We start from the raw sequence: 20,366 nt of genomic DNA, 5'->3' as shown, positions 1-20,366 counted from the left end.
TGTTACGGAGTCCCACTCCAAGTCCAGAGTGACAGTGGGTCACATTTCAAAGGAAAATTGGTGCAAGATTATTGCTTACAACACAATATTGAGTGGATTTATAAAAATCCATATTATTCACAAGCTGCAGGACTGATTGAGAGAATGAACGACTTGCTGAAAACACAATTACAAAAATTGTCAGATGGAACTCTGAGAAACTGGACAGAGCATTTAAATGAAGCCCTCCAAATTTTGAATAACAGACCATTGACAAATGCAGAGACCCCTTTAATGTGAATGTTGATCACAACATTATAGATACAACTCCATGTAGCAATCAACACCATCATGTATTGGGAAATAAAACCAGGAGCTTTAGCTCCTTATCGAGCCACACCAGAAGCTGTAGGTCTTGATCTACATGCCTTAAAAACCAACCGATTTAAACCAAGAGACATGGCACTTCTTGAAACAGGTGTTGGAAAACAGATTCCCTTGGAGCAATTCAGATTGATTGCTCCTAGATCTGGGTTGGCACTTAAAGGTTTTCAGGTCTTGGGGGAATGATCGATGCAAACTACCAAGGAGAATTAAAAACTATTCTCCTGAATAGTGGAGACACTGACTTGATAGATGGTCACAGGTTCAAATCCCGGCAGGTTCACTTAGCCTTTCATCCAAAATTCTTAGGTCGATAAAATGAGTACCATTGAGTTGGGTAGCAATAAACATCTGTTATTCAGCGCCAAGATGCCTGCAGGTGAACGTGCGCTTTACAAATACACATGTTATGTTATGTTATGTCATAATACAATCTGGAGATAGAATTGTTCAAATTGTAATTATCCCAGTGTATGGAGGAATAGTGAAAAAGGGGGCTGCCCCAGCCCTTCTTACAGTGCGTGGGGAGGGAGGTTTTGGCTCAACTGACAAAAACCCTAGGGCTAAGGTGTGGTTAGAATCCCCAAATCATCATCCTGAACCAGCAGAAATCAGAGCAAAGGGCAAAGACAATGTCCTGTTAGTCATGAAACCAGGACAAGAGAAATTGGAATATATACCAGCGGATAAATGTTATTTGCGAGAATGATCATACTTGTCTCTTTTACAGATCATACTACGAGGTGTCTTTGTGCTAGCTGTTCTACATGGTCTTCCTTCGGCCGCGTGCGTGTGGGGTCGGGAGGGATCGAAAGCCTCAGCTCCGAAATGATAGACTGACCCCATCGGTCGACACCTTTACTGCACTTGACCAAAAATGTTTGGATTCATCTGGCACAAGTCATGCTCAACAGATCGGATTTTTGCATGTCTAAAATGCAAATAACTGTTGATGTTATCTCTACTTGTTTGGTAACCATACCAACTCCTGCCAGTGTTTTTCTGCAAATCTTTAATGCCACCAACAAAGATGGAGCAGTTAAAAAAAGTTACTTGTTGTCACACTTTTCTTTGTATGAACACTGCAGGTTTTGCCAAGAGGTAACGGATGAGATATGAGATAACCTAACCCATGTAATTGCATACAATATTACTACCGGTGATGTCTGCTACAACTTAACTTGTGATTCTCACAAAATCGGAAAATGTGCTCAAATGCACCTGGAGACAACAACGGGGCCTCCTCAAGAGATCCTGTGGGAACAACGAGTACTGTATAAGCATAGAAATGATCAAACTTCTAAGAATATGGACAATTGTATGTTTTGCAAACATATTGTGACTGCTACTAGCCACATTAAGCATGTCAAACTACCAGTGAGGTGGTTGTTCTCCTGTGGAAATACCACATATACCACATTCCTGCCAATGTAACAGGTGGACAATGTGCTTTTATACAGTTAGAACCCATATGTTTCCATTCACTCTGTACATACTTGCTATCTGAGGGAAACAGTTCAATGAAGCAAACACTGTGACTCTGAAATTTGGTTATTATCTAAATCAGAATATATGAGTTTAAGTATTTCTATTGTAAGAGTTCCAGGATTAGCTGTTTATAATACTTGAGTTATTAACAAGTTAGCATGTTTGATGGTTAAGAACATCAATCACAAATCCATCGCCTTGAGCGAACTTCTTCTGGATATACGAGGCACCAGAAAAGCTGTATTGCACAACAGGGCAACCATTAACTGATTGCATTTGAAGCATGACTATGGATGCTCAGAGTTTGAGGAAATGTGCTGCTTCAACCTATCAAACTACTCCAAATCTATCCAGTCTCATATTAACGCTATACATGAATTGGTGAAAGGACTAAGAAAAGATGTTGACAAAGGGTAGTGGGACTGGTTATTTCAATGGTTACCTGATTTTGGGCCATTACACAATATTTTAGGCAGAATACTCATAGTGATTTGTATTATATTAATGCTATGTTGCTGTGTATTTTATAAGTTTGCGCCGCTTTTGCATAGAAAAATGGTGCAAATGCGGCGCTAAAAAAGTATAAATATGGGCCTTAGTACATTGAGCACTAAGTATTATGTATGTCACTGGGAAAAGGGAATGCACTGTAGCAAGAATATTCTAACCCCTTGCCTTCTTACTTCAAAGCTCCTAAAGTTCATTTTGCCAGGATAGTTACTCTAATGTCTCCCACTTCTTCACGATTATGAAACAAAAAACCCTACCGCTACAACACTGCTAAGTAAGAGTTGAAGGAAGATGCCACAGGAAAAGTTCGATACCTATGTTTTACATCAAGGCCATTGTAGTTTCTAAATCTTTAGACACACGTGGTTGATTGGGAAAGTATTTTGAGCGCGGCTAATTGTTCAACATAATTTAATGTTAATGTATCTTTAAACTAATCAATACAGGAAAAATGATTTTGTGAAGCTTTCAATTAGCATAATAAGAGCTTTCAGTTCTGGAATTCGATGCAAAATCTTCTGAAATTATTAACAAGAAGGCTAATCCCCGATTGATGACACTGATTTAAAGGGGCTTCTTTCGTGAAAATAATGTTTTGCTCATCAGACATAGCATAAAAATATTTTTTTCTTTGACATCTAGAAAAAGGGAATAATATGTAAAACTAACCTCTGTGATGTATTATAAAATTTAACTCTTTCAACACAGCTGGAAAAGATTGTTCACAGAAAATAAAATTTCATTGTTGCCCTTGTGGGAATGGTACAGCACTAAACATTGTAAATAAACGTCTCAACAATCTACACTCAACAAAGTTTTACACTTAATGGCCCATATTTAAGAAAAAGTGGCACAACAGAGCTGATGCACCACTTTTTCTACTGGCCCCCACCTACTGGCACCTAATGAAAAAATGGTTGTGCCATATTTATAATATGGCGCTCCATGGCGGTCGCTAGCACAATAGCATAAACGTTTTTGATGCTATTGAGGCGCTTTAATACATTAACGTCAAAAATGTTGATGCTAGTATATCATAGTGCAAGGAGGCCAACAGGTTTCTATGGGCACTAGCGTAAAAAATGACGCTAGTGTAGCAAAGTACAAGGAGGCCCCTAGGTTTCTATGGGAGCATCATTTTAATGCCTGCTCTGAGCAGGTGTTAAAAATGACACTAGAAATGGCGCAGTAAAATCTGTTAAATTTCAACGCACAATTTTTGCGGACCTCCTAGCACTGGAATGCCCGTCTTGCATACATTATGTATGGTGCAGCCAAAATGTGGCGCAAGGGTTTACAAAGTGGAGCAATGCATGCATTGCTCCACTTTGTAAATATGGCGCAAGGAAAAAGCTACTTAAGCACCTAAGAATAAAAACACAATGCTATCGCGGCATTAAGGTGGCACCAGGGGCTCCTAAAAAAGCCCCAATGTGCGTTAACATTTAGTAATACACTTAGATTTCCCCCTATTGGAATATGCTATGACATGCTTATCTTTTCTTGTGAATGTGTTAGGAATTGTTTTTTTCATTTTTTTGGTGTTTAATTATTTTGTTGTATTACAATTCAATGTTTATCAATCCTATCCCTTGGATGCACATAATTGAATTTAAATTTTGAGCAACCAGTGCTTCACATGTTACATTTTTTGTTTGACATTTTATGCATCAAGAAATGCTGTTGTGTTTATTTGTTTCTACATGGTTGACTCATTTCAAATGTAAAAGCATGTTTTTTTCGTTTCCAATTTGAGTTGATTAAAACATAGTTTCCTAGCATAAGCCGTTACAATGTTTATTTAACTGAATCTGTGCACCGTAGGATCATTTGTGGGTGGATAGTTTGCTATTACACATGCACATTTGCCTCTTTTTCTGTACTACAGACAAGAGTTACAATGAAATGACAAAACATTCTATCATAAATCAAAAGCTGCTTAAACAACATGAAAAGATGGCATCTATTAAAGTAAAATCTTAAATCCACTGGAAAAAGCAACACAATTAAAATACAATAGACTAAACCAAGGTGTTGGTATTCAATAAAAATGAAGTCAGCAAAAAAACTGCTACAGTGAAAAATGAAACGCAACCCAGCACGTATGTAGAAAATAAAACATGCAACAATTAATAACCCTGGTGCAAAAACTTGAGTTAATAAAGGTATTCCTGCAGCGAAAAAATGCAGCCTTACAACAAAAGATAATACTCGAAATAAAAAACGTATACCTACTGCAAAACATAATGTAGTGCTAAAACAAATAATCAATGCTACAAGAACACTGCTAGGATAAGTACAATATAGAAAAAAATATTTTCCAACAACATTTAAAAAAGAACGAAACACCTTTCTGGTGCAACATTAAAATAAAACAGCATCATTGTATTAAAATAACTAGGAAGCCGTGGTAAGAAATCTAAATTGAAATAAACTGTATACCATGTATTTGCAGTATGGACAGTAGCAGTAAGGATATATCGGTAGCCATGCTACTTTAGTAGAAAAATTAATTGTTTAATTTAGAAACGATGTGCACTGCGGCGTAGTCATGACTCCATGAATCATAGACTCATTACCGATCCAAAACCAGATTGGTTAATCCACCTTGGACTGGTGGGCTGGAAATGTCACAGATAACATATTCTTTTTGAAGATTATTGGTCAACAAATGTCACTGTCGTCTCCATCGCAGCTAATCCAACGGCACAACAAAAATCTTTTTTTCACAGAACAAAAAATTTAACTGTGCGTGCAAAATATATTTGAAAAAGTCTTGCAACCGTTAGAAAATATTTACAAACTCTTCATATAATAAAAAAGAAACAAGTGCAGCTAAAATATTTAATAAACCTAGTTGCGAATGCTTTCGATTCTGTTGTTTTTGTTCTGTTTTAAACATTAATACTTCTAAATGACTCATCAAAATGTATTTGAATGTAAAGCAATCTAGGAGATTGCGATTGTGAGAGAACGAGACCTATATTTACTGTTCGACATGCAAGAGAGCGCTGCATGAAAAATTGCAGAGCTGCATTGCCTGAATGCACAAAATAACGCATCACCAAATGAAATAACAGTCGACTTCATCATCAGTGGTGCTGATAGGGAATTAAACGCTGTGGCCCAGAGGCGAGTCTCCCTGCCTAGTGGGAAGAAGTAGCAGGCGATATACTTACGCTTGATTTTCCTTGGCATTAGAATTTAGGAAAAAGATAGATCATACTATTTTAGTAAATATGGGTTTGCACTAAAACCTAAAGTTTTTTGTGCTGGCCTGCCTCATACATGCATACAATAGCAGATGAATGAATCAAAGGGTGCAGTACCAGCGCCAACTTTCAGGCAAAGTTGTTTTTGTGCAGAAAGGTTTATTCATTGCTGCTGTTTGCATAACTCTGCAACACTCTAAATTAGTGTCACACAAGCGCCAGTGCAAACCCTTAGTAAATCTGAGCCCGCATGTCTTTAGACAGGAAATCTATGCTGTGCAAAAAAAGGCAGGAAATCTTTGCAATTAGTTAGATTCAGATATTACACACACAAATCTATAGAAATTCCGCTTTTGGAGGTATTTCAAGTAACTATAACTTGTGCCCTAAGGTAACTATAACTCACATCCTCACCAAATATATATATATATCTATATAGTGCATTTTTACCTACATTGAAGCTTTAGTTCTCATTTTCAGCTCTGTAGATCATGTTATCATGTTATCCAAAACGGCTGCCAACACTTACTGGTTGAAGCGCTGGCAGCTAATCATATCTCAGCATGAGATCTGTGCTTCAGCTCAGCCCACCTATCTATAATTATTTTCTCTTTAATTACCTGAAAACTACTGAACAGATTTTACCAAATCACAAAAAGCATGTGTTCTGGACAAAAATCTAGCTTTCTGCCAAATTTGGTGAATTTCCGCCAGCAGTTTCGGCTGTAATCATGTCAAAAATCTCTGTGAGAAATTGAATGGGGAAATTTGCTAAATGGGATCATTCTTTTTCTCTGCCCCCACATTCTGAATCATCCCAAAACTTTCAAGACACCAGCTGAAGTGAGTGACGTACTAGTTTTGAAAATTGCGTGAACATTCGTCAAGCAGCGCCAAAGTTATTTTGTCAAAAAAAAAATGCTTTTTCTATGGAAGCTAGGTCTTAACAGTAACTATCTACTGGCGATCGGCAGTAGGTTATATATATATATATATATATATATATATATATATATATATACATATATACATATATATATATATATATATATATATATATATATATACATACACACACATGCATCAAACCTTTCACAGTATGAAAGATGGGCACGCTCAGGGGAATCTGTTTGACACAGGCTCTTTATTAGGTAAACCCTCACCTATACATTTCAGGCTTTTGCTGTCTAGTTCACGGTAGAAAGCCATTTTTTTCTGATACCTATAAAACAAATAATTATGTATCTTCACGGTGCATAAACAATGAAAAAATAAACAAATCCCATAGTACATCCACTCTTAAATATAAGAACGTACCAGCATATTAAAATAAAATTCTCCATCTGTTGTTTGAACCTTTTATAAATATTGTCTATCGATTCTTAAATCATTTGCACTTAATGTGTTGGCTATCAATTCATTCAGTGACAAGAATAAAATACTGCATTGCACAAATTAGTTTTTTCCTCTAATTTACTTTAAAAATTACATAAAGTATTGGGGGCGCATTGAAAAATATAAATGTATTTTAAACTTTTGAGAGCAATAGTCAATTACGGTAAAAGATTGCCTTCTTATTGTGAATTACTACGTTTACTACTAAATCTTGTTACCAGTGGCAAAACAATGCACATATCCCCATCTCCAGTATTTGTAGCAATACCCTAATAATATTCTTTTATTCTGTCATTTCTGAGCCACGCCCCATCACAACCTCTGCTCATAAAATTGCTGATTTTCTTGTTGTGTCGTTTTATAAATCCTATCTAAATGTTATTTACACATCTCCTTCTCATCTATATTGGATTATGAGCAGCAGTTCACCGTGCAGCTATGGGAAAATATTCAATATTTGATCCATTGGTTTACTTTGTATTCTACAAAACAACATATCTGGACTCCACCCTTCCTCATACACTAGCATCTCACGTCAACATTCTAGGAATAGAATCTATCACTTCATATTTTCTCAGTTCCAACTTTCGTTGATGGTAGAAGTGAAACTGTGTGCTACTTGATCATTTTCATCATAATCCTTATTGCTTAAATTTGTTGAAATATTATTTTATGTACTTTTGGGATGGTACTCACTGTGTAGTGTTTTTTTACAAGGCAGGAGAGTCTGCACACTGCAAATTTAGTTTTACTTTTCAGAGTTCACATGATTTTCCGGGCTGCTTTTGACTAGGAACCACCAGTGATTTACACTCTTCACTGTATTTACATGTTAGGCATTTTTTGCATTCCTTAAATCCCTTGTTGAGTGCCAGCCATTCATTTTTACAAGATGCCGTAAACTTACTTCTGACTAGATGGTTTTCCACAGGCTCTACCTTCCTGTAAGTGATTAAAGATCATTTGGGTATGTTGCTTCTTAAATAGGGATCACCTTTAAGTAGGCTCTACCTTGTTCTCACAATTTTACTGATTGCATTGAGTTGTGAACTGTATGAAGTAAACAATGTTGGTACTATTGTATCATTCTTTTTTAGTAGTTGGGTGAATAATACATTTTCTTTTCTTAGTCTCTGCTCTACATCTGTGGTGTATTTTCTCCAAAGCCTCTATTCCTTTATCTTTTGTATGTTGTGGCCTACATCTTGTAAGAGTCAGTGCTGCTACAAATTGGTTTAGCTCTCACAAATTCACACTAATCTGTTTGAGGGGTTCTGGAAGAAAGCTCAGTGAGTGTAGGATGCAGTTCCCTGATGTCACAATTGTTACCCTTATGCCCAAAAATAAAAACAAAATAGTGCGATCTAAGAAAAAGGGGATTGGAAGGGTTATAAAATGTGTATGCCCCATGCAATTTTCTTAGACAATGCTATAGCCAAAATTGCTGAATTAAATGACACTAAATTTGTCAGAAAGCTAGAACTTTACCCAGAATGCCTTTTGTTGTAATTTGGTGAAAATCTGTTCAGCCATCTAAGAAAAAATATTCTTTAAAATCTATAGCAGCACAGTACTACAGAGGAGTACCAAAGAAGTACAGAGGGGAAAAACCCAACAAATTAAGCATTCGAATTGGCTGATCCCATGGGCCAAATGCTGTGATTGGCTGTCCGCAACATGAAGACAAATGTTGAGGTGCAATTTTAATACTCAGGAGCTTGGTCCCAAAGTCTTGTAAATTAAAAAATAACAACACAAAATGAGACGGGATGGGGACTCTCTGACCCACTGGCCATTTTGGGAGTCCTAAATAGACTGCCCTTGGGGTAGGAGTACAAAAATGTTTGTGCATTGCTTCAGAATGACAATACTGATGAGTTTTTCAGCAAGGCATTCCTCACTTAAATTCACTGGAATACTACAAGATCACTGCAAGATTATCGTACGACCGGGGAGCCACGCCAGGGAGAATAAGGATAAATGTTTTAAAATCCCACCTCTGCAAATATGTCTATTAATGTTCCCATCAAAGTGCTGCATGAAGGAAAAGGCCATGTCATAACATACAAGACAAATAACAGGGAATTTTACTGAGGCAAACTCATTGAACCTGAGAAAAACATGAATTGTCAGATGTCCAATATTACAGTCACCTACAGAGATGATAGAGTGGCACAGCATGAGCAGGTCTACATTCGAGGCAACAAAGTTCAGTTCTTGATTCTACTGGACATATTATAAAATGTGCCTGTGTTAACGAGGATGAAGAACAAACACCAGGGCTCTGGTGCAAAGGAAGGCTGCCATCCTCCAAGCTCAAGTGGTCGAACAAGGGAGCGGTCATGGAATGGTAGAACAAAATATTTCCAGAAATGACAACAACGTATTCCTTTGCAAAAAATGTCTCTATGCATTGTTTAGGATTTTTGTTTACTAAATTGTTCTTTGAATGAGAAGAAACAATTATAAGAATAATTGTTTTTAATGTAAGAGTTTTGTTTCACGAACTGTTAACGAAATGTGTCCCAGGTGTCCCAGGGTTTTTAAGATTTAATAAATATGTCTCTAAAAATAAAATCACTGCAGACCACAAAAATTTATAAAAGTGACAAAAAAGTTGGGTGGTTGTCGGTTGGTATTTTGCAATAGTGGGGAGTGGGCAGCAGTGGGGGTTGGCTGTCTACAGGGAGTCGGGTGCAGGGCCTCACCACAAGTGCGGCAGGGGTTGCTCATCTATAGGGGCTTGGACACCCAACCACATGCCGCATATGGCCAAAGTCCGAATGCGGTGCAGTTGAGTGCCTATGGAGGTTCAGTACAGAATCTGGCTTCAGCTAAGCCATGTGTCGTACCCCCTAACTTGCACATCCGAAGGCCATGTACTACAGGGGCTTAGTATTGTTAGGTATGGTAATAAAATCTCACTTCACATTAAAAAAAAAACTAGCATTTCACTGAAAGAAACACAGAATAAAACGATGTATAGTTAGGTGAAAATGTCTGTTAAAAAACATTTAAACTAAAAAAAACACTAAAATTCGAAAGTTAGAGTTAATTGATGTATCTGTAACTTGTGCACTTGCCTTGCACTGTTTAGGACCTCACATATTGCAGCACTCATCTAATGTTCTACCACATCATAGATAACATCACTACTGACATCTGAAATTACATCATTGATGATCCAGTCACTTGAGAAAACTGGTGAATTTCAGCGTTTTTGTTCATTTAAAATGGTATGTTTTAAATGACATTTTCACTTAACTAGAATGTTCCTTCAACCTTTGACTTATTCAGTGAATGTTTGAGGTTCTTTTGTAATCCCTAACAATAACTGCCACTTTATCCCTTTGTTTTTTTCAGTGACTTCCTAAGGTTTTTTTTAAATATGTAATCAAAACAGTCACCTAACCTTAGTTTTTTTCCAGTGGATTTTTATTTTTTTTGCAATGGAAATCACTGTAAATACATAAAAGGCGGGCCTGTTGGTTTCGTCAGAGGGTAATTGCAGTGTCTGTAAATGATTATTTAAATAAAGCATTTAAAATTAACGCAACATTGAACAAGTGTTAAAGTTCTTCTTTCACACTATTCAAACCACATAATGCAGCTATAAGATCAGCCACAAGGGGCCCCTGTAGTTCCAAGCATAAGAGCAAAAGCTCCAGCTCTAGGAATGCTTAAAAATGTCAACAACTTTTCCTGGGATCATGGTCTATAGACCCCAGGAAACATAGGGTTCATTTTTTAAAAGTATTTCCAGGACTCTGGCCAATCATTTATTATTCCTTCTTTCTTTATTGGTGGTTTATTATTTTTTGAAGTGTCCAGCCCCCACCCAGGATCACCAAAGCTTTATTTTTGTTGGGGGTTGGAGGGGGCCCAGGACCCCAATAGCTGGACCAGACACCTCCATCGCCACCCCCAGCGACTACAAACTGCACCGCAAGGACTGACCCTCCAGACCAGGTTTGGACTAGCCATCGCCCACAAGACCACCCTCCGCCTATCAATCAACACACAGGAACACTCCCCTCTCATGGAGCACCTCCACTTCCAAGTCCACATCACCCCGAAAACCACCATCCGCGGCACCCTCATCAATAGACCACCCAGCCCACGCACAGCCTTCAGCGACTCCATTGTCAACCTTATAGCCCCCCCACTTACTTGCCTCCACCAACTATATACTCCTCAGAGACCGCAACTTCCACTTCGACGACCACTGTGAACTGTGAAAATATCTTTATTGTTCGATTAATAAAAACCATTGCAATATAAAACATTATAAAACATAATAAAATGGCCAGCTGCTAGACTCAAAGCTTAAATTCTTAAAAATACTCAAAGGCAAAGAGGGCTAGAGTTTTAACGGAGGCTACATAGAGTCAGTGGGAGCCCTGCCTATTCGTCACAGTCATTCATGGGGCTGCCTATTCGGGCTCGAAAAAAAAAAAAAAAAACTAGCCAAAATAGTCATGAAGAAAATCTTGAGCAAAAATCAAAAGAATGCAATGAAATATATAAAATAACATTCAGAAGTTGATAGCCAAGGCACTCTACTTTTGTAAACTTTTGCCTGATCTGAGTCAGAGTGGAAACATTTGTGCGCAGTGCGATCATGAATCGTGGGTGAGGATTAAAACTAAGTTCTTAAGATGGAGTGACTTGCAATGAGTTGTCTGTGATGCTGTGTGTATCAACAGTTATCCCAAATCGGCCATGGTCAGTTTCTTGAAGCAGTTGTAAAATCTTTACCCCCCTGCAGCGGAATGGAATTGAATCACCCTTGAGCCAAGCTATTACCGCCGGTCTACAGGAACGGATATTATGAGTTAAAAAGTCAAGTTTTAGCAGCTTCCTTCTTTCTGGGCCTAGAGCTGGGCAGGTACAAAAGACGTGCAGCAATTATTCCTGATTGTAGCCACAAAGGTCGCAATTTTGGCAAAGATATTGCCCTTTCCAAGGTGGTCGAGCGTCTTTGGTATCGAAGAATCCCATGCGATAAAGCAAGAATTGTTGTTTTGTTTGAATAGAAAAGTGATCAGCTAAGTAACTTTGAGGAGACAGCGTCGAATAAGACCCTAAAACTGCCCAAACGTGCCATCTTTTGGCTAGGGAGGCCTTGTCTGTGATAATTGAAAGAGAGCGGACAGAGATATTGTCTAATCTACTAAATTCGGACTTCCCCACTCCGCATTTACATGCTTCCTCCAAAACCAGACTAATGATGACTTGGTTTAAATAGCTTCCCCAAGATCCTTTTCTATTACTGGTTTGTTGTGTCTGCACTTATTGCCAGTGGAGTATGGAGGTATTCTGTGCAAGCCGTAGCCACCATGATGCTTTGAGAAAGATTTCCTGTCACTGAAGGAGGGGAGGCGCTTTTCGGAATGTTGAAGATAGCCTTGTATCTTCTAGCATGGCTGATATTTAATAAGGGAATCTCCCGGCCCTGCAGTACATCGGTACCATAAGAAATGGCTGGAAGCAACTGAGCTGACATGATTTTGAAGAGGTGAGACCAATTTGGACAATCAGGCTTCCTCTTAAGCAACTTCAAACTGTAATTTAGTGAGTGGGCCTTTGCTTGGACCGGCAGCAGGTGTCGTTTCTATTTCAGAAGTGGTTCAAGATGGACACCTAAATGTTTATATGACTGCACCACCTCCACATTTTTTTCTCCTAGGGACCAATTGAATGATTTATGACTCGTCCCAAGGAGCCTCATCAGTTTTGTTTTGCCCAGGTTTATTTCTAGACCTTGCTGGTCCATAAACGTTTTAAGCGCTGATATACTCTTTTGCAGGCCTTGTGGGGTGTGACTCAGTAATAAGATGCCATTGGTGCATTGTAGGCACCCGACTTTCTCTGGACCTAGAGCTGAGGGGAGGCTAGTGCCAGTGCATCAACGAGGTCTGCCATATATAAATTGAAAAGGATTGGGGCATGAACACAGCCTTGCTTTAAGCCTGACTTTGTGGAATTTTTTTTCCAAGTCTAGTGCCATCTCCAATTTTGACCTGGACCCAGGTGTTGGTATAAATGTCTATAATGGCCCTTCACAGGTTGTACGGGATGCCCCATTTGGCCAACTTAGACCAAAGTCTTTCCCTGGGGACCCGGTCGAAGGCCGACTTAAGATCAACAAAACAAGCATAAAGGCTCAACTTCCTGTGGATGGACTTTTCCACAATGAGGGAGAGCGCAATTAGATCTGTTAACGTTCCCATGCCTGCCCTGAAGCCCGTTTGAAATCTCGGGAGGTGCATATTATCATCTGCCCAAGTTTGAAGAGGCAGGAGCAATATGGCTTAGCTCCTACATTGGGTGAGAGCTGTTAGCCTATAGTTTGAGGGTAGGGTCAGGTTCCGCTTTTAAAAATAGTATGTATATGCTGCCTCTCCACAATTCTGGGATCTGATTAGTATAAGCAGCGATGTTAAAGAGTAGCAAGAAGTACTGCACCCAGTATTCAGGATCGTATTTAAAAATTGCATTTGGGAACCCATTAGGTCCAGCTGTCACTTCGGACTTCATCTTCCTAATCAGACCAGCTATTTGTTATGGGTCCCAAGCTAGATCCCAATGTTCCTTCTTGGGGATAGTCAAAAGTGTTCCCTCTGCTTTCTTACTTGATGGGTGGTTGTTGCTCAGGAGCGATTGCACCCCCATCAATTTGAGTGAGTGATTGGCTGATGTTTCTCCACCGTCTGTCAGCCCGTACAGTCTGCAAATGTGACTCTTCCAAGAGGCTGGATCAATCCCAACGCTATGATGTCTATTTTTTCTCAGGGCCAGTTCATTCACCGGACCCCAAAAGTGCTTTCTGTTAGGCCTTTTGCTTGCTCAAAGTAATTTGGTCCATGAATATTCTTGAAAGTTTTCTTTTGCAGACCAACAGTCGGAGAAATACATTTTTCTCATGGCCCACAAGGTAAATTTATCTCCGCCCTCTCCCCGACTGATTGCTTTTACCAGTTTCCTGGCCTGCTGCACAATTTGTGATTTCTGTATGTGCAAAACTTTGTTAAACCAGGGCTGTCTGACTCGAACTCCTTTTGAGTCAAGAGCCAAACACTGAAGAGTTGCTTTGGAAGTAGCTGGAAATTTTGAAAGAAGGCCACAACTAAGCTCGGCCCAATCTTCATTCCAATTCCCTTTGAAAATGGGCTCCTTTTGTTGGGTGACTACTATGTTTGTTCTCTCTTTTAGGGACTCTGCCCTTCGATACACCTCATCCATCACGACCACTATCCCTTTTTAAAGCCATTTTAATCTCTTAAGGTTGAACATTGCTGGAGTTGTGATTAAATCATTTGAGGTTTGCAACTTCCTGGGTTTGTATGCCAGTTCCAGTGTTTGTGGGAAATGATCACTCTCAACTCTACATTTTATTTGAAAATTCTGCACCAGGGATGCCGCGGAGCTGTTTATTAAGGTGTAATTGATGGTTGAGCTTGTTTTTCCACTTGCAAAGGTTATGGATGCTGGAGAGTCCTTCACACTGTTCCCATTTAATAATGTTAGGCCTAAAAGTTCCAGGTGTTTCCTGTGGGTATTTGCTATTCCTTTCTTTATAGTTCCTCCTTTTGTGGAGAGCAGGTTAAGATTAAATTTGCTGCTGATGATGAATATGGACTCAATGTGTTCTCTTTGTAGGACGTTAATTAGTTCACCCAGCGTTTCCACTTTTCCCTCCCTTTGAGCTTTTTCTAGATGAATGTACAGATTTATAAGGATTATCTCTATTTGACTGCCATGCGGCCTCCCAAGTGTGATCTTGGTTGCCTGATTCCAGTTTGACTCAATGTCAATTAAGACCTTATGTCCTATGAGTGCTGAGGAGACCAAGGTTGCCAGGCATCCCTTTGCGTGACCATATTTCCTGACACTCTTTGCTGGGTTGTGGTAAACGGTGTACCCAGACACTGCAATCGGCTCTAAACTCCAGGTTTCTTGAAGAAGGATAATGTCATACTCCTGAAGAAAGGACTGGTCTTCTGGGTCTTGTAAAGTTGATTCAATGCTGTGGACATTCTATGAGCAGATGTTGACGTATGTGCTGAGTGATCCTTGGCCCCCGCCCTTTTGACTGTTGTCAGGGATGATTTTGTGATGTAGTGTGTTGGAGCTCTTTAGAGGCCCAACTAATATGGCCTATGCCTGTTTCGCCAATGTGCTTCACAACCATTACATTTTCCATGGCCAATGCAATTGTGTCTGCTCCTGTTGCCCCTCTTAGTACTGATTTGTTATAGTACATGGGAGCTGGATTGGGCCATTCCTTGGCCGTTTAAATCTGTTTAAGGTCTGGTGGGGTTAATGAATTTGCCTTGGTACTACTGGCATTAGGCGTAGCCGATTGATTCTGTTGCACAAAAAATTGGCAGATGCTTGTCTGCTTGTCTGTTCTTACTTTTTTCTGTGCTTTCCTTTGCTTCCTCTTTTCCCTTTTTGATTTTGACGGCGTTGGGCTTTGTGGGGCACTGTGGGGGGCGTACACCTCAGTTGTTATGGTGGTGCTTGTATTTTTGTGTTTTTTCCCTGAGTTGTAAACCCCTTATTCTGTGTGGATTGGAGACCTTGTGTGCCCTGTTGACTGTAGGAAATTTCACAATGATGGCTCCCTTAGCAACTGTTCCATAGGCATGATCTTTGTTTCTCGTTTGTCTAATTCTGAGACTCAGAGCCTTTCCGTTGTGGTTAGGGCCTGGGCCCTGACTTCTGTGAGTATTTAATTGAGGATAGGAGCGATGACCTGAGACTTGTTCCCTGAGGGAAACCAATTGCATGTCCCTTGTTGTACATAGTTATGCTTTTGGGCTCTAAGAATCAGATCATTGAGCCCTTGTAGCTTAGAATCAATACCCACAATATATTTGGCCATGATGTTGAATAAGTCAACTTGGATATCTTGTTTATCCACCTGATGCTTTATTGTGACTGCGATAACATCAAGTGTTGATAAGGGGGAACCCCATGTGTTGTCTGGCACCTCCGATTGTAGCCGAGAATTTTGTGTACCATCCAGGAATGGGCTTGGAGGAACTACTGTGTTTATATATTCCGCTTCTTGCTTTTGGATAGATCCTGGGGGAAAGGTGGTCATTGCCTGCTCGAAACCTGCCTTTTCCCCAAATTAGACCATATCCAAGAGTTCTACTGAAGGGTGGTCGTGGGAGCCGGCTGGGGCCGGTCGGGCTTGGTCCTTCCTTATGCATGGACTTGGGGACTGATCCTCCCAGTTACTAAAATCCAAGACAGAGGTGGAGCCTGAAGAATCTGCTCTGTCGGACATGATCTTCAACCTCCATGCTGTAAGATGGGAGTGTGCATTTTGGTTATTACTGAAATTTGACCATTCAAGCTCCTGTAGTTTGGTGATTTGAGGTACGAGAGAGAGAACCCTTTGGGGTTATTTCACGGGGTTCTCCCCTGTTGCTAGGGCTATTGGTTCTATTAGTTCTGTTGGTTCCTGTGATCTTGTGTGCCGGGCGGTTAAAAAGTATGTAATTTTGTACCCCACTTTGTTTTACTGATGGTGCTAAAGATTTGGAAACGTTCGCCCTCTGTTCCCTCTGTTCCATGAGCTGATCTCCTTCATTTGGCGAGGAGCCTATGAGCTCTGACGGTGAACTCACTGGGGAACTTTGCCTTGATCTTTTTAGTGTTTGTTTCCTCCCACCATTAGGACCCCCCCGGGCTTGCCGGATTGCATTGTTCTTGCCTGCTAGTTCAAGAATAAGATGGATCAACGGCAGTGGGTGCCAACTGTATAATTGTTGGAGACTTTCAATCTCTGCTCCTTGAGAGGATACATCCGCACAGTTTTTGTGTACTACTGTTAGTGCTGGGGTTGGGATATTGAGATACTGGTGGTTTTTAAGCAGTGAGGAGCCGGATGACATTGAAATGAAGGCTCTAAGGAGGCCTCCAGGAGGGGTGTGAGCGGGGCACACCAGGGGAATCACAAACTGCACCCAGGCCTAGCTGAGCCGCTTCTGTGAACCCCCCAAGGGCTTGCACTTGGCAACTGCTAGCTGCAGCTGCTACGCTCAACCTACCCCCTGGGGCACCTCCACGCCTGAACTGTTTGGAGTCCTGGCTTCTTGGTGCTGATTATGGCGTTGTGCGCATGCAAAACTGTTGGGCTTTCCCTTTCCTTGTCTTCCTTTATTTGAAGTAGGAAGGATGGGATGGGGGTGCAATTTGGCCGTAAAATTGGGAACCATCCCCCTAGTGCTGGGGCAGGCAATTAAACCTCTGAAGAAATGAAAATGAGGTGAGTTTACCTCCTCCGCCTCTACCACTGTGTTGCTGTTATACAGCTGGGCTGTTGTACCACCCTCTCTGCTCCCCCATAGCTGCATTGGACTGGGCGGGTCGAGTCGGGTCCGGCGGGTCGGGTCTCGCAGATCCAGTCGGGCGGGCAGGTTAATCAGGCAATCGTGTGGGGGTAGGCGAGGGCAACAATTGGCTCCTTCTTTTTCCCTCTAACCCACTGCAGGAGCTCCAAATGCTGCCGCCAAACGCCATTGGTGCCGGTGCCATGCTGCACCATGCTCCTCTCTGCTCCTACTCCTCTCGATGATCCTCTCGATGATCAGCTCCTCTGCCTGCGCCTAAAGTGCTAAAGTTGATTTCCGACAACCACACCGACTACAACAGCTCCTCGCTACTCGAGAACCTTGACACAATCGGTCCCAATCAATTGGTCACCTCATCAATGCACATCGTCGGACACACACTCAACTCAAACATTTCTGCAACATCACCATTGATGACTCAACACCGCCACACTGGACTGACCACCACTGCATCCATTTCTCCATCACCACACCTACAGCTCACATCTACACCGCCCGTCCCCCACAGGAAATGGAACCAGACCACAGAGGAGCAACTCATCAACACCCTCAGCAACTCACCACCCCCTGACACAACAGATGTCAACACCTCCGCACGTAACCTCTGCCAATGGATCGCCGACTGCGCAAACACCCCAGCTCCACTCCGAACAATCACAGGAAAACACACCACCAAGCACACCTGCAGGAAACTGGAGAAAAAATGGAGGAACAGCAAATCCTTGGAGGACCTGCACACCTGGACCTCCCTCACAACAGACGAGACTCGCTCCATCATGAGCAGCATCCATTCCGGAGCCCCCACCGACCCTTGCTCCCACTACATCTTCAACAAAGTCAGGGCCTTGATCGCACTTAAGCTCCGCAAGACCATCAACTGCTCCCTAGAGGCGGCCACTTTCCCCAAGGACTAGACGCAGGCCGAGTTCTGCCTGCTCTTGAAGAAACCCACAGCTGACCCCACGCATCTCAAAGATTACCACCCCATCTCTCTGCTGCCTTTCCCCACCAATATCACTGAAAAAGCAATCGACACCCAGCTCCACCAACACATCAACGACAACAAAATCCTGTCAACATCAGGACAGTGCGCGCTCTACGGGAGACGTACTGCTAAAAGCCAATCCTTTTGTCATGTAATATTTCATGCATTATGTGTTAATGCAGCATGTTAACCTTCTGCATTGCAGAGATTCATATTTAAACATAATTAATACTGTTTGCAATGCATTGCTCATTTTCAAGACTTTGCTGCAGGATTACAGGGAGTGGTTAGGGTGTGGTCACTATTCTAAGCCTCTCTAGAATCCTTTCCTGCAGCCTAGCTGGGTGTGGCACTAGGGCGGGCCTGGGTCTATTTAAGGGTCCCAGCCCAGCTCCACGTGCTCACTATTCAGAGACCCTGGTGCAGAGCAGCAGCATTTTCCTGAGCTCCTGTTCCGAAGGCCTACCTAGGATTTCCAGACCCTGTCTTCATTTCCTTGGTGATCTTTAAGCAGGGGGGTAAGGCGGAAGACGGGTTAGGCCCCCCCGACTGCGTTTTCAGAAATACTCTTGCAGTTCGGATCGGCAGTGTGCACGATCGTATATTGGTATTTAAACCTAGATGGTTGAATCGGCAACAGTGTGCACGATTCATTCTTGGCATTTAACTCTTGCAGTTCGCATCGACAGTGTGCGCGATCGTATCTTGGCATTTAAACCTTGATGGTTGAATCGGCAACAGTGTGCACGATTAATTCTTGGCATTTAACTCTTACAGTTCGGATTGGCAGTGTGCGCGATCGTATTTTGGCATTTAACCCTTGATGGTTGAACCGGTAGCAGTGAGCACGATTCATTCTTGGCTTTTAACACTTGCAGTTCGGATCGGCAGTGTGCGCGATCATATCCTGGCATGTAAACCTAGATGGCTGAATCAGCAGCAGTGTGCACGATTCGTTCTTGGCATTTAACTCTTTCAGTTCGGATCGGCAGTGTGCGCGATCATAACCTGGCATTTAAACCTTGAAAGTTGAATCGGCAACAGTGTGCACGATTCATTCTTGGCATTTAACTCTCACAGTTCGGATTGGCAGTGTGCGCGATCATATCCTGCCATTTAAATCTTGATGGTTGAATCGGCAGCGGTGTGCGCGATTCATTCTTCGGATTTAACGCTTGTAGTTCAGATCGGCAGTGTGTGCGATGATGTTTTGACATTTGAACTTTGATGGTCGAATCGGCATCAGTGTGCGCAATTCATTCTTGGCAATTAAAACTCGCAACTCAGATCGGCAAAGTGCGCGATCGTATTTTGACATTTAAATCCTGATGATTGAATCAATGATAGAGTGCGTGAGTCATTCTTGGCATTTAACCCTTGTGTTTCAGATCGGCAGATAGCGTGATCATTTCTAGACATTGAAATCTTGATGCACAGTTTGATATTTAAAGTAAATAATAATTCATAAGCAATTGAATTTTGAAAGTCTAGACAGAGTGTATCCTTGCAGTATCATTCATGAGCTTATCACAGTTTATTCCTGAAAACCAATGTGTTCATTGATTACTGTTATAATGTGTCCTTACAGTATCATTCACGCAGTTTATTCCTGAAAGCTAATGTGTTTATTGATCACTGTTATTAAGTAATTTCTATTCAAAGAAATACCTCAAGTCAGTTCAAGGTTCAGAGCATAAGATTGAATTCTACAAAAACTCTCATATGAAAACTTGCATAATCCTTATTTATTTTCCAGGTACTCAGAGTTAATAAGGTCATGATATAGGAAAGCTCTTGATTATTCATGTTATCAGTATAAAGATGTTATGAACAAAGCGTATGAAAGTCAATGTGAATAATCTGCCTATTGTGTTCTTAACTTTTACTTCCACAGGTCTCCTTCCCCACTGTTCCGAATCTAAAACCCATCCCCCACTTGGCCATTCTTTAACTCTGTGCTATAATGGCTAGTAGAGTTTGGAGCTGCCAAGAGGTGGACATATTGGGAACAGGCGCAAACCCTGAGGATCCGGACTCCCTGAC

General features: G+C 41.2%; 1 long non-coding RNA gene and 1 pseudogene across 1 annotated transcript in view; one reads left to right on the top strand and one right to left on the bottom strand.

The window, feature by feature from the left end:
* The window catches only part of LOC138297094 (uncharacterized), a 637,371-nt gene that overhangs the window by 184,203 nt on the left and 432,802 nt on the right, over positions 1 to 20,366 (bottom strand). The window lies entirely within an intron of this gene.
* On the top strand, positions 8,976 to 13,183 carry LOC138296364 (small nuclear ribonucleoprotein Sm D3 pseudogene; annotated as a pseudogene).

Source organism: Pleurodeles waltl, chromosome 1_2, assembly GCF_031143425.1.
Source record: "Pleurodeles waltl isolate 20211129_DDA chromosome 1_2, aPleWal1.hap1.20221129, whole genome shotgun sequence".
Classification (NCBI taxonomy): Eukaryota; Metazoa; Chordata; class Amphibia; order Caudata; family Salamandridae; genus Pleurodeles; species Pleurodeles waltl.
Note: the sequence above shows the minus strand (reverse complement) of the source record. Positions and strands in the feature narration are given on the sequence as shown.